The sequence below is a fragment of the Bos mutus genome, unplaced genomic scaffold (genome assembly GCF_027580195.1).
Source record: "Bos mutus isolate GX-2022 unplaced genomic scaffold, NWIPB_WYAK_1.1 CTG1328, whole genome shotgun sequence".
NCBI classification, from domain to species: Eukaryota; Metazoa; Chordata; class Mammalia; order Artiodactyla; family Bovidae; genus Bos; species Bos mutus.
The window spans coordinates 1-14040 of NW_027218790.1; the positions used below are offsets into that span (position 1 = coordinate 1).

The window sequence follows — 14040 nt, forward strand, 5'->3', positions numbered from 1 at the left end:
TCCCAGAGAGGGAACAAACACTGCAGCCAAATAATCATACCAGTGAAATACAGACCTTGCCCACTGAGTTTTAAGGTGTGGTAAATTAGCAGGCTTTTCTGGAAGCTCTGAAAATATGAAGCCATGAGTAAAAGCTAAACCTAGGGTTCATCTCCCTATCCAGCCAGGGGGAAGCCTTGCCCATAGGTAAGAGCCACATATCCAGTAGGTCCCATTTGGAGCAAGCCAGCGTGACTGAGATATCCAGTCCCAATCAGTGCCTGGCCAGGCAAAGGGAGGACCTGAACTGGGGTTGGAAAATACGGGAATGATTACCTTGCATATTTCCTGAGGCAAAAGTCCCAATTGTTTCCAATCATTATAATTAAGTTGTTGGCTAACTTCTGGGGATGGCTCTATTTGTTCCCAGCATATAGGGGCAGTAGACATTAGACGTCCTTTTTCAGGAGTTAGCCATATAACCTCAATCATCCCATATTTGATAAACGTCAGGTAAAAAGCCACTAGATCTAGACCCATTTACCTTCTGTGTAGCGAAATAGTCATTAAACCAAGACAATGTATAATCAAAATTAAAAGCCACGTTATGTCCATAATTAAAGTACAAAGTGTTGCACCAGTCCATCTTAGGGTTGTTAGATGTCATCAGATTAAGAAGAGGCATCACATACGATTGTTGTCGAAGGTATTCGCAGACTTGGAGAAAGTCTTTTCCTTGAAGTGGAGATGTCCACCATGGGAAGCCTTCCACTGATGAAGAGGGGAGCACTCTGCAGACCCAGCAGTTAGACTGATTGTGGAATGCAGCATAGGAGTGAGCCCAGGACAGGAAGGCATTGTCTTGAGGATCAAACGGCAAACTCAGGATTTTTGGAGTCAGCAGAAGTAGGCTCACATAGATTATCAGGGCCATCTGAAAAGTACAAAGTCAGAGCATAAAAACTAAAGACATAAAATGACGTGACTTAGTTCTGGTCAGGATGCCACCTCTTAAACTGAGTGTGATGCACCCATGAATCTATTCCTGGCACTTTGACAGCTGTGGGAGAAGAAAGAATAACCTGGTAAGGGCCTTCCCAGAGGGGTTTGAGGGATTGGCCCCCAGATCCCAGTGTTTTTATCAGGACCTCTGTTCCTGGCTCAAATGAGGGCTTGTTTGATGCAGAGGCTGGGTCAGGAGTCACCTGCTGGAATTCCATTAATGTCTGTTGAAAAACTGAGAGCTGAGTTACATAATTAGTTAATTCTAAGGCTTCAGGGTCTATAACAATGTCTGTGCATAAGAAAGGCCTTCCATAAATACATTCAAAGGGGGACAGCCCCTCCTTTTGGGGGGCAGTCCCAGCCCTCATTAAAGCTATGGGTAGAACTTTAATCCAATTGTCCTGTGTCTCTTGAGTTAATGTGCACAGATGTCTTTTGATAATGTCGTTAGCTGTTTCAACCTTTCCTGAGGATTGGGGTCTCCAGGAACAGTGTAAGTGAGATTCTATTCCTAGAGCTTTAGACACCCCCTGAGTTAGAGCAGCTTCAAAGGTGGTGCCATTGTCACTCTGAAGCCTCCGTGGCAGCCCAAACCTGGGGATAATTTCATGGATTAAAATTCTTATAACCTCCTTAGCCTGTTCACTGCAACAGGGAAAAGGCTCAATCCATCCAGGAAAATATCCACCCAAACTTGTGAGCAAGAATATCCATTAGCTTGTGGCATATGAGTAAAATCAGTTTCCCAGTCTTCTCCAGGATATTTTCCACTTCTTTGTAATCCAGATTTTGCTAGCTTTTCAGTCTTTGGGTTATTTTTCTGACAAACCTCACATCTTTTGATAATGTCCTTTAAAGTTTTCACTACATTTTTACCTTCAAACAAATGAGAAGCTATCTGTTAAGTACTCTCTACATCTAAATGAAAACTCTGGTGTAAACCCTTAAGAATTTTCCATTGAGTCTTTTCAGGAATTATTAATCATCCATCCTTGGACTGTAGCCATCCTTTATCAGTAATCTTTGCTCCTCTTTTCTCATATCTTTCTAATTCTTCCTCAGTATATTGCGGTTTTTCCTGTTCCACAGGACCTGTCCAGATCAAAGGCATCTGCAGTGAAGGGGTTTCCTAAAGTGCCACTTTTTCTGGCTTGACATCAGCCAGCTGATTACCTTCAGCTACTTTACTCCCATCCCTGCTGTGCCCTTTGCAATGCGTAACAGCTACTCCTTTAGGACAATATATAGTCTTTAAAAGTCTCTGGATCTCTCTGAAATGCTCAATAGGTTCTCCTGTTGCCCTTTTAAACTGTTTTTCTTTCCATATTGCAGCATGAGTGTGTAAAGTCAAATAAGCATACTTAGAATCAGTGAAGATATTTGCTCGCTGCCCTTCGCTTAGCTCTAGAACTTGGGTCAGAGCCATAAGTTCCGCTAACTGAGCACTGGTTCCCTGGGGGAGAGATTTTGCTTCTAAAACCTGTTCAGCAGTCACCAGGGCATAACTTGCTTTACGCTTCCCATCCTGATCACCAGCATCAGGGTCTTTTCCTGTGGGCTTCCCATCAGGTGGCTTTTGGAGCTTCACTTCAGCATCGGCCCCTGTTCACCAGCATTCTCAGTGTCTTCTTTTCAATTCTTTGTCACTCAGCCTTCTTAATGATCGAACTCACACATCTGTTCCCATAGTTTTGACTATATGGACCTTTGTTCAGGTGCTTTATACTATGCTGTCTAGGTTTGACATAGGCTTCCCTGGTGGCTCAGTGGTAAAGAATCTGTCATGGGTGTATCTGCCACATGAATGTCATGTCAGTTGGATCAGTTTAGGACCCCCTGGACCTGCTAAAGCATCTACCCCAAACCAGAATCTGTCTGTCTTACTATTTTGTGCTTTTCACCTGTCTTCTGACATTAACAGGGGCTGTCCCGACACCTTTCTCTGGAAAAAGTCAAGTCTTAGGGCTTCAGTTCATAAGTCTCCTGGGCATGATAGGATTGTTTCAATTCAAACCCCTCTGTTGACGTTGCATGCTGACAGGTTTATCCATACTCACACATGATTATTCACAATGAAGCAAAACATTCTAAAATCCTAATGCTGCATAGAGTCCTTTAAGGGTGAAAAATTATTAAAATAGTACTGTAAAGGGCTTCATTGTTCTGCTTGCTCAAGTGCCCACATCCCTTATCCACAGTGCATTGGTTAGCATAGTTGGAATGTAGGAAAACAAGCAGCAGCCTTGAATTAAAATCAGACCTTTGAGCTAATTGGTTCTTTCTTTGTTGTAACTCACTGCAGCTTTGCTCCGTGAGAATGTAACTCTGTTTACACTTTCTGAGGCTGACATGACCTTTATCAAAAAGGGTCATAAAATGTCCACAGGCCTCCAAGGCCAGAAGATAACTATACAACATTGTTTATGGAAAAGATATGCAGAAAAAGTCCTGGTTCAATAAAGACAAGACAGATGTAATGTTTGGGCTGACTCTGCATGACTTTGCATTTTTCATTTCCCTCTATGTACAAGTCAAGGTATAAAAGTTCCTTTGAAAAACAAGTTATGGGCCTTGCTCACTGCTTGTCTCCTGTGTCATTCTTTCTTTCCTTTTCTTTTCATTATCTCTGTCTTCTTCTTTACTACTACTTTTTGCTGTCTAGGTTTTTGCATCTTCACCTGGTTTGTTCATCCCACCCCACCAAGGCTGCCTGGTGGCTCAGTGAACAAAGAATCCTGCCTGGTTTATTGGCTTTCTGTATGCCTCTTTCTGATTCTTGTTGATGTTTGATCAGAAAACAACAAAATTCTGTTGAAAGAAAACAACAAAATTCTGTAAAGCAATTATCCTTCAATTAAAACATGCATAAATTGGCAAAACAAAACAAAAAAACCTCCCTGCAATGCATGGGATGCAGGAGACATGGGTTTCACCCCTGGGTTGGGAAGATGCCCTGCCATGCCCCATGGGAGGAGGGCATGGCAATCCATTAAAGTATTCTCGCCTGGAGAATCCCATGGACAGCGGCACCTGGCAGGCTACGGTCCATGGAGTCATAAAGAGTCAGACACGACTGAAGCAATGAGCATGCATGCATACTATCTTTGTCATAGCTGTTCTTCCAAGGATCAAGTGTCTTAATACATGGCAGCAATCACCATCCACAGTGATTTTGGAGCCTCCAAAATTAAATGTGTCCGTGCATCCACTTCCCCCCTTCTGTTTTCTGTGAAATGATAGGAGTAGATGCCATAATCTTATATTTTTGAATGTTGAGTTTTAAGCCAGCCTTTTCATTCTCCTCTTTCACCCGCATCAAGAGGTTCTTTAGTTCCTCTTCAGTTTCTGCCATTAGAGTGGTATGATCTGCATATCTGAGCTTGTTGATATTTCTGACAGCAACCTTGATTCCAGCTTGTGAGTCATCCAGCCCAGCATTTCCCATGATGTGCTCTGCATGTAAGTTGAATAAGCAAAGTGACACTATACAACCTTGTCTTACTCCTTTCCCAATTTTGAACCAGTCCATTGTTCCATGTTTTATTCTAACTGTTACTTCTTAACCCTCATACAGGTTTCTCAGGAGACAGGTCAGCTAGTCTGGTACTCCCATCTCTAAGAATTTTCCACAGTTTGTTGTGATCCACACAGTCAGAGGCCTTGAGGTAGTCTAGTCAATGAAGCAGAAGTAGATGTGTTTCTGGAATTCCCTTGCTTTCCCCATGATCTAATGAAGGTTGCAATTTGATCTCTTGTTTCTCTGCCTCTTCAAAACCAGCTTGTATATCTGGAAGTTCTCGTTCCATATACTGTTGAAGCCTAGCTTGAAGGAGTCTACTAACCAGAGGCTTCAGAAATATGGGACAATCTAAGCTTGAGAAATTGGAGGGTATGAATGAAGCCCAATAAGAGAGACAAGAAGAGGATTCTCTACTTTCCATGATGTTAGCAAGCTGGGCAAGGGCTAGACCATACCTTCAAGTTCTTGTGTAGGACAGTAGGCTTTATCTAGAAAGTCATAAACAGTTCTGCAACTGTAAGAGAGGGAGGGAGAGGGCGGTGAGTGGGAGACAGGCACCCTGAGTGGATGTGAGAGACCCGTTAGAAGGGGGTTGACAATTAAATGGAGGGGGCTTTGGACTAGAGCAGATGTGGTGGACATGGGAAAAAGTCGATGCATTAGACATTTTCAAAGTAAAATGGACAGAACTCAGCAAGAATGTTGACTTGAGGTGAAGGAGATGGAATTGTAAACGTGGTTAAGACCAAGTTTCTGTGTCCTGTCATAAGGGTACAAAGGTGTCATGGGGAATCCTGGAAGTTGGCCGGGTCTGGGAAGAATTTCAAATAAGATTTTTATGTTTATGAGCTCAAGTTCTAGATGGATACAATAACCAGTATTTACATACTTAAAAGATCCTTTTCTTTTTTTAAAAAGTGAGAAGTATTGAGATATAATTTATATACCATAGAAGTCAATGCTTTAAAGCATTACCATTTGTCGAGTTTTGACATATGCATACCATTGTGTAAATGCTACCACAATAAAAATGTAGAAAACGTCCCATTGGTTTGAAAATGCTCCCTTGGGCTATTTCCTTTCAGACTCCTTCCTCCACTCCTATACCCTGGCAACCACAGACATATTTCTCTGCCTATAGTTGTGCCTTTTCCAGAAACCCATTGACATGAAATCATATAATACATAACATACAATCATATAATACATATGTATCACGAGTTTTGTGGTAAGGTGCCAAGAGAGAAGTGGACCGGTTGCTCTGCATGCAGACTCACCTCAGCCACAGACACTGAGAAAATCCCCATAGTCAGGCTGTAAAGACTGAGCCTTTCTTCGTGTTCCAACTGAATTCCAAGGGAGTTGGGGGAAATAGGTCTGGTGAATAGGAGTGTGACAAGAGCAATAGTCCTGAATTTTTAAATTCCTAGCAGTATTTCACTAAATATCTTCATGATGGAGAATTCTGTTGTGAAATCAAACTTCCTCACAAAAATTCAGCCTTCCTTTGTACCTTAAGGTGATTTCTCTGCCAGCATAGCAAAGACAAAAATGGCTTTGCAAGCAACTGTATTTGGTGTAATTGGAATGCATGTACACTCTAACTTAACCAGAATTTTCTTTTGAAAGTATTTTCACATTAAAAAAAATAAGTCAACATATGGTCATAAAAGTGATCAAATATAGCTGTGCTCTTAAATACATTTTCTAAATCACAATATTCTACTTTCCGGGAGAAATATCAGTGGGCAAGTGGCGTCAACATTGGGACCTATAGATCAAGATTCCCCAAGCTGGATGAACCTGTGGTTGTGAGTACCTTACCATTTGATGTTTTCTATTAGCACAAGTTTATTTTTGAGAAAATCATGTTAAGTAGTACAGATGCAGTGATAAAGGTCTTCCATGCTGATAAAGGGTGACAGTTTGTCTTAGGAAGGAACATTGATCCAGATATATTACAGTCTGGCATTGCCTATGAGTATACTGTTGAATTCCCTGGAAATGTGCCCAGTGACTCCCTCCTCCTGCTTATTAACAACAGACTGCATACTTCCATCCCAACATAGATTTAAATAACTTCCAAAGTCTTTCTGGGTAACTCTTATGGGAGCTAACTCTTCTCTGTGGGAAGAGTAACTTTATTAAAAGTAAGTACATAGAATTGTGTTGGGAAAATGTTGTTAGGTTTACTTATGCTCAGATATATCTATGTATTATGTATATTTATGCTATTAGATGTATTAACAACAAAAAGTTTTTATTTGCATGCACTCTCTACTAGGACCAGCAGCCCAGTGTTGAGCAACCTCAACAAGAGGAACCGCCAGCTGAGATTCAGGATATCACACCTGGGAAGGAGGAAGTAAATGGAGAGGATCTGGTGAATCATAATGAAGAGAAGGAGAAGGATGCCTCTGGAGGTAAAGTGTAAGTGTGCATCATGTCTTAAGACATAACCAGTAAGAGGAGGAAAGGAAACATTAGAAAAGGACTTCAGACAGTTCCTAAAAAACTGAGCAGAGTATAGTTTGCAGGTTAGTGTGGTTGCTCAAATTTTCCCTTGTTTTCAAGACAAAGAGAAGGGGGCACCTAAGTTGTCTGAGGACAACCCTGGGAAAGGAAAATGGTGATAGCATTCGGAAAATTCTGCTTTCCTTTTTCTCCAGCAAAACATTCCTGGAATAATGCTCCTGAGGTTCTCATTCATCACATTTTTACCATACTGGCCTAAGACTTTTAATTCATAATACTGAGGGAATCAATATCATCATTCCCTTGTTTATATTGTATGCTTTACAGCTGAATTGATACTTTTTTTTTTTTTAAAGATTCTCACCTGGAAACTGATCTCCAGGAATTGGCTGAGGCAAAGACTGGGGGTAAAGGTGGAGATGGTCCTGATGTCAGGGAGGAGGTTGCATCAAATACAGAGCCTGTTGAAATGCCAGAAGCAGGTATGTCATCCATTCAGAAAGTAATTTATGTAACTGTTAACTATTAAATTGATTTATTTAAATTAATATTTAATTTATTTTAATTTAAATAATATTTCAATTATTGTGCTTGATTTATTCATATTTTCTATTTGTTCCTGGTTCAGTCTTTAGAAGATTGTACTTTTCTAAGAATTTGTCCCTTTTGTTCCAGGATATCCATTTTATTGTCATGCAGTTATTTCTAATTGTCTCTTATGACCCTTTGTCTTTCTGTGTGGTCTGTTTAACATCTCCTTTGTCATTTCAAGTTGCTTTGAGTCTTCTCCTTGTTTTTCTTGATGAGTCCGGCTAATGATTTGTCAATTTTGTTTAACAACAGGTATCTTATTGTTCTATTGATCTAGTGTTTCCTTCATTTCCATTTATTTCTGCTCTGATCTTTATGATTTCTTTCCTTTCTTTGGAGGTTTTGTGGCCATTTTCCTCTTTTTCTAGGTTCTTTAGGTGTTAGATTAGGTTGTTTATTTGATGTTCTTTTCATTTCTTGAGGTAGGCTTCTTGTAGCTATAAACTTCCCTCTTAGCATTGATTTATTGCATCACATAGGTTTTGTTATCATTTATTCATTGCCATTTGTTTTTAGGTATTTTTAAATTTCCTCTTTGATTTCTTCAGTGACCTGTTTGATTTCTCCATGTGTTTGTATTTTTACAAATTTTCCTATAAATGATCCTTAATCATGTATCAGTGTGATCAAAAAAGATTCTTGCTGTTTATATTTTTAAAAAGACAAAGAAATACAGAGTAGTGGAAATCACCCGATCTGAGCACCAATAAGAAGAAAATAAGCCAAAAAATTGAGGATAGTTTAAGGCATTTGGTGGATAATATCAAACATACTAACATTCACATTATAGGAATTCAAGGAGAAGAGAGAAAGATAAACTCTCCCTTGAAGAAACAATGACTGAAAATTTCCCTATATTGTTGAAGGAACCACACCCAGGTCCAAGAAGCACAGAGAGTCCAACACAGAGTAAACCAAAGGAGAAACATGCCAAGACATATACTAATCAAACTAAGAAAAACTTAGCAAAAAGAGAAAATATTAAAAGCAGAAAGGGAAAAGCAACAAAGAACAAGGGAATCCCCATAAGTTTAACAGCTGATCTTTCTGAAGAAACGCTGCAGGCCAGAAGGGTGTGGCATGATATACTTAAAGTTATGAAAGGGAAAAACTTACCAGCAAGACTACTCCAACCAGCTATGACCTCACTCAGATTCAAAGAACTCAGTACCTTTACAAATAAGCAAAAGTTAAAAAATTCAGCACCACCAAAGTAGCTTTACAAAACAAATATTAAAGGATCTCTAGGCAGGAAATAGAAGGAGTGAATAGACATGGAAAAAAACAGAATAATAAAGTATATAATAGTATCATGCATAGCAATAATTACCTTACCTATAAATGGATAAAATGGTCCAACTGAAACACAGACTGGCTGAATGGAAACAAAAACAAGCCCCATATAAGCGTTAAGACATGCACCTCAGACCTAGGGACACACACAGACTAAAACTGAGGGCCTGGAAAAAGGTATCCCATGCAAATGGAAATCAAAAGAAAGCTGGAGTGCAATTCTCATCTCAGATAAAACAGACTTTTAAATAAATACTATTACAAGAGACAAGGAAGGACACTACTACATAATGATAAAGAGATCGATCCAGGAAGAGGATATTGCAATAATAATGAAACACGCATCCAACACAGGAGCACCTAAATACGTAAGACAAATACAAATAACCAAAAAACAGGGAATGGTCAAGAAAATAATACTAGGGGACTTTGCATCACCAATGGACAGATCATCCACAAAGAAAATTAATATAGAAACATAAGCCTTAAATCACACATTAGACTAGATGGACCTTATTGATATCTTTAGCATATTCCATCACCAAACAGCAGAATACATTTTTTTTTTTCTCAAGTGTTTGAAACACTCTCTGAAATGGATTCTTATCTTAAATCAAGCCTTGCAAATTTTAAAAATTTTATTATTATTTTAATAACAGAGTTCACATATTCTTTGAAAGATAGTTCAGACCCCAGATACCTGAGTGCCTGACTTACAGACTTTCAAATAAAGAAACAGACAGGATCAAAGCCATATCAAATTGAAAATAGGGAACCGTTTTCTTCTCTTGTATTAGTACTTTAAGCAACAGCTAATAATTTTCAGGTTCTTTTATAATTTCTGCTTGTAGCAAATATGGCATGCATTTGTAATAAATATCAGTTTATATGAAATATGCTCAGGCATTCAAGTAGGTTCTAGTACAAGCTTTAACATAACGTGTGTGATTCTGTGAAACCCCTTACTTCTAAACTGAACTTTACTCATATAAGTTGTGAATTCAGAACAGATAAACTAAAAAGCTAAGTTTTCAATGCTAATTTTTGCGTTCTCTGATTCTCTTCGATGGAATGCATAGAAGAATACTCTCTTTTTTACGATTTATTTATCATAAAATATCATCTTGAGTCAAATTTTAACAGGGGAATTGAGATTTCACTTTCTGATGGGGGACACATGTTCACCTGTGGCTGATTCATGTCAATGTGTGGCAAAAAGCACCACAATACTGTAAAGTAATTAGCCTCCAATTAAAATAAATAAATTAATTTTTTAAAGAAAATGAGCCAACATTCTTCTTGATGTTTGTTAAATTCTCTCAAATTCTGAATTCTCTAGCTCTTAAAAAAACAGTTGGATTTTAAATCCTTTCCCCAGGGAAGCATGCAATGACTGAATAATAAAATGGCAAAAGATAGTCTAGTTTCCTGTTTCTGTGGCTATTCTAGTTGAGAGAGTGCATTTAGTCAGTGATATTCAAGGCAGGTGTGAGTAAGATACATATGCTAAGCACACTACCTGCCCCTATGTTTGGTATGTTTTTGGGGGCAGGGGTGTTGCCTATTTTTATTTTGGAGGATCATTACTTTACAATACTATGATGGTTTTTGTTCTACATCCCACTCTCACTCTTAAAGAACTAATAAAAATCTGAGCCTCATGATATAATCATCTCTAACCATATCAAGTATGTTATTTTTCCTTTGATACATGAATTTAAAAAGTTCTGAAGGTCAAAGATTGTAACTCTAGTTCTTCCTGCATAATCAACTTAGTATCTTTCACATACGTGTTTTCCCAGTTGCTGACAATGAATTGCATGGTTCTGATTTTAAAGGAAGAACTTCATAGTTAGGGAAGAATTTACTGTGTATTAGCCTTCTAAATATTTTCACTTTACGTTTTTGTTCCATTCCATTAGAACATTTAGACAAAAATACAACTTTCAGACGACTTTCAAGTAACTACAGAACATGATTAAAATGTTCTCATAGAAAAATCTTAGCCCTAAATATGTGTGGTATTTAAAAAGAAAAATACATAAATTACAAGGTACATAAATACAAAATCCTACATCCAACATAAAAGGTAAGAAAAAGAGCAACAGAATAAACCTAAGGGAAAAGGAAAAGATACTTAATAAAAGACAGGTATGAATTGTTAGGAAGAGGAAAATAAACTCAACTAATAAATAAAGACAATGTGCTAGTTTCCATAATTTTTTATATATATATATATATATATACACACACACACATTTTAAAATATTCTTTTGTGTTGTGATTTATCACAAGAGATTTGACATAGTTCCCTGTGCTGTGTAGTAGGATCTTGTTGTTTATCCATTCGAATGTAATAGTTTGTATCTGTCAACCCCAAATTGCTAGTCCACTCCGCTTAGTTTACATAACTGTGAAGAAAATGGAAAGAGCTCATGTACACATAATAAGAAACATGAACAAGACACTAACAGTACATTACAGAATTAAAACTGAGTATAATCTGGAACTCAGATATTTTCACAATATTGATGAAATGGCTAATAGGGTAGAAAAACAAGTATTATTTAACATACCGCAGTAACTAAATAACTAAACATCACAAATACTGGTAATATGCTTGAAAAGTCTATAGAATCTCAAGAGGATTAACTGAAGGTAAGCCAAAGGGTCACCCTTAGTGTTCTTGTTTTAGTCCATTTTGTAAAACTACAACTGCAGTGAGCTTTGTATACCTCTCCTGTCATCAAAGTTCTGCTGAGGAACTTTTCTAATGTTTATATTATAGGTGAAGGGCAACCATTTGCTTGAAAGAAGATAAACTGAAACGATTTATGCTGTTCTTATGTTGTGTATTTGACTGTTAAAGTTCTGTCAATAAAGTTTCATTTTCTACTTGCACATTTTTGTTAAATTTATCCCTGGCTATTTAATGTTATTGAAAATTGATGGTTTGTGATTTTTATTGTCTAGTTGAGGATGTATGTAGAGATGGAATGTTTGTATATAGACTTTCTATCCAACAATTCCTCTAAATACACATATTAATTCCACAAATTTAGATCTAGATTATTTTTGCTTTTCAAAATATACTATTATATTTGAATATCAACAGTTTCTACTGGCTTAAACCTTAAACCTGTCCTCATTTTTCAGCATTGAACAAACCTAGCCAGAATAGTCTTGACTAAAGCAGGTGATAATCGGGATTTTTCCCAATAGGAAATGAAAAACCTTCTCCATTTCAACCTGTTTTCGTTGCGTTTTTTGTAGATATACTTTATCGGAGTAAGTTCCATTCTATCCCTAGTTTGCCGTCTTGAATATAGATTAATTTTCATCGAACACGTATAATGTATCAATAGTGATGATCATAGAATTGTTTTCCCTCCATTTTTCTATTAGTGTGGTGAATTGCATTGGTAACCTTATACATGTAAACCACCCTTGCACTTCTAGGGTTAAAAAAATTTGGTCATAACATGTTCTTTAGGTGTAATCTACATGTTAATGCATATACATATATATATATATAGCGACACATAAAAAATTCATAAAAGCCTTTGGTCTTCTCTTGAATAAATGGGTTTACAAAATGTGCTACCCAAATCTCATATGGTGTCCCTGATGAAATCATTGACAGGGAAACATTTTTTAAAACTTAATATGATTGTATTGTCCTATAGAGAAATGGAATGCCAAAGCCATTGTTAAAGGTTGTAGGGAGACAGGAAAAAAACTGCTGTCAAATTCCATGGCAAATGCCACACCATATCTTTCACCCACTTCTGACTTGCCTTCCAAGATTTTTTGGGTGCAGGGAGAGAGCAGCCACAAACGTATTTTCTTCTCCATGACATCCTCTATTGGCTTGGTAGTCACCAGATCTCAGAAGCCCTCCAACTGTGTGTGTGTGTGTGTGTGTGTGTGTGTGAATCACTCAGTCATGTCCGACTCTTAGTGACCTCATGGACTGCAGCCTACAAGGCTCCTCCATCCATGGGATTTTCCAGGCAAGAGTACTGGAGTGGGTTGCCATTGCCTTCTCCAGTTAGCCTCTAATTAAAATCAATTAATTTTTAAAAATTTCAAGTAACACCAGCTGCTCCTAACGTAGACAGATGACAACACAAATTACCAGGCAATCAGGGAGAAGCCCCCGACCTCCAACCCCAAGAGCCGACCATCACCAGGTGTCATCTGTGAGGGCATCTCCAGTACCCGAACAACTCTTCTTGTGACTCTGGATGTGATCGTCCCTCCTAGCCTCCAAGCTGCTGGGAGAGGCCCTTGGGGCACACGGTCCAGAGGGCCCTGCACTACCTTCTCACCTCCGAATCACCCCCGCCCTACTGCCACCATCCCAGGGAACACCTACTTTTCTTCAGGCCACTCCGGGCTCCCTCTCAATCCACCACAACCAAGGGAATACTCAGGAAGGTCCTTCTATAAGGAGGGGAGGGGTAAATGTCCCATCTTTGTGCTGTCAAAGCCAGGCCCACAGACTCCTCCCCTGTGAAGGGCAGGTAGCCGCTACAGGACCCTGGACGACTCCTCCTCTCGGTGGTCTTTACCCTTCTCTTCCACACACACTGAGGATGGGAGGCCGACCCACCACTCCAGGCTTCTCGACTGGCCTGAGGATGGGAAGCACTGCATTGGCATTCCGCTAGTGAGAACCTGATCCTGAGAAAGAACGCGTGAGAGCGAGGGAGATAGTCAGGGACAGACACGCAGACAGAGGGAGACATCTATCACTCTAGGACTGACCAGGTGTGCGTTAGTGCCACAGGACCACAATCCTCTTCAGTCAAGTGGGATCCCAGCTCTCTCAGAACTGTTGTTTTCCACAAACACCCCCACCTCTTCAGGATCAGATGGCGGTTGGACAGTCTATATGACTTATTTCTCTTTCTCTCGATGGGGATTGACACTCTTAAGCCGATACTGAATCTTCCTATGGACATTGGTCGATCCGGAATAATTGGGCTCAAATCGGTGTTCACCAGGTTCAGAAGTAGGCTCTTTCCTTGGCATCACCTCCCTCCCCACCTCATGCCCCACTTCACAAAATGAGACAATATAATGAAGTATTTTCAGGGGAGATGCATTTCCCGTATTGAAATCATCGCAGGTGTTCTTTCTCAAGAGTGTGTGAGTTAGGCCCTGATGTGACA

The 14040-nt window shown here is 39.1% G+C and overlaps 1 long non-coding RNA gene across 2 annotated transcripts; it reads left to right on the forward strand.

The window, feature by feature from the left end:
* The first annotated feature begins 3846 nt into the window (after positions 1-3846).
* On the forward strand, positions 3847-12021 carry LOC138986775 (uncharacterized). Of its 2 annotated transcripts, none has more exons than XR_011463431.1 (4): positions 3847-6315; positions 6789-6934; positions 7336-7461; positions 11652-12021. It is a non-coding gene; the product is annotated as an uncharacterized lncRNA (long non-coding RNA). The 2 variants fall into 2 exon arrangements; XR_011463432.1 differs by having other exon boundaries at positions 6789-6927.
* Positions 12022-14040: the final 2019 nt, after the last annotated feature.